The sequence below is a fragment of the Pteropus vampyrus genome, unplaced genomic scaffold (assembly GCF_000151845.1).
Source record: "Pteropus vampyrus isolate Shadow unplaced genomic scaffold, Pvam_2.0 Scaffold1000000413, whole genome shotgun sequence".
NCBI lineage: Eukaryota > Metazoa > Chordata > Mammalia > Chiroptera > Pteropodidae > Pteropus > Pteropus vampyrus.
This window is the reverse complement of record NW_011914815.1, coordinates 2,579-3,580: the sequence shown is the minus strand read 5'-3', so window position 1 is coordinate 3,580 and position 1,002 is coordinate 2,579. Positions and strand designations below refer to the sequence as shown.

The 1,002-nt window shown below is 44.3% G+C and overlaps 1 pseudogene; it reads right to left on the bottom strand.

Moving 5' to 3' along the window:
• Nucleotides 1-36: 36 nt before the first annotated feature.
• LOC111735410 lies at nucleotides 37-155 on the bottom strand (annotated as a pseudogene).
• Nucleotides 156-1,002: the final 847 nt, after the last annotated feature.

Below are 1,002 nucleotides of genomic sequence, written 5' to 3'. Positions count from 1 at the left end.
ATGTCAGCTTACAATCCCTTAATTTTTTATTTTTTACACCTACGGCACCCGGTGTTCCTAAGTGGTCTCCCATCCAAGTACTAACCAGGTCCGACCCTGCTTAGCTTCCGAGGTCAGACGGGATCGGGCTTGTTCAGGGAGGCACGGCCATAGACAAAAGGTCAATTATTTTTTAAGTGAAAATTAACAGTACTAACACAGCTCCTAAACTATACTTTAGTTAAGAATATGGTTTCATGACTATTTTGTGTTTTCCAAATTCATTCCAAATCTGCAGTAATATGGACCAAGAATTTAGTCTAGTTGCCTACATTTAACCAATAAATAAATGGAGGCACAGAGGGAGAAGTGACTGACTTAAGGTCACAGACATATTAGTGCCAGTGGCAAAAATGGGGCAGTGATTTCCTGGTTTCTACTGTTTCCTTCAGGACCTGTCTCTTCCAGGTGTTACTATTTACTTCACATTTTTGTCCAAAGGCATTTATTAGATATTGTGCTTTATACAGAGCAAGTAATGGGTTTTATTCCACCAATGTAAGCATGAAAGAAATGTCACGTGATTTTTCTAAAAACAAATGAATTCTGATTAGGAGCGTCCAGTTCATAAGGTTGGCGGAGAAATTCACCCAGTCAGTCATGGGTGAATGGGGCTCAGCCTGGTAGCTGCAGTGACAGATGATTTCTAGATCATATGGAAGGGCCCAAGGTATGGAAGTGGAGCATCTGTAAGGGCCTCTGGTTATTCATGTCTTCACAGCCCAAGGTCCCTATAGGCTGGCACTTCACCTGCTCTTGCAGGAGATGGCAGTCCCTGGGCCTGCTAAGTTACTACCTCCACACTGGGGCACTGAGAGGAAAAGAAGTAAGGGCCCGAAACCTCAAACCACTTCTCTTTTAGGTCTGGGGAACCTCTCCAGCCCACTTCCTACCCCCTCAGCTTCTCTCACTTTCTGCTTCCTAGCCTCCTGCTGCCTCCTTCTGAACCACTTAGCACAATCT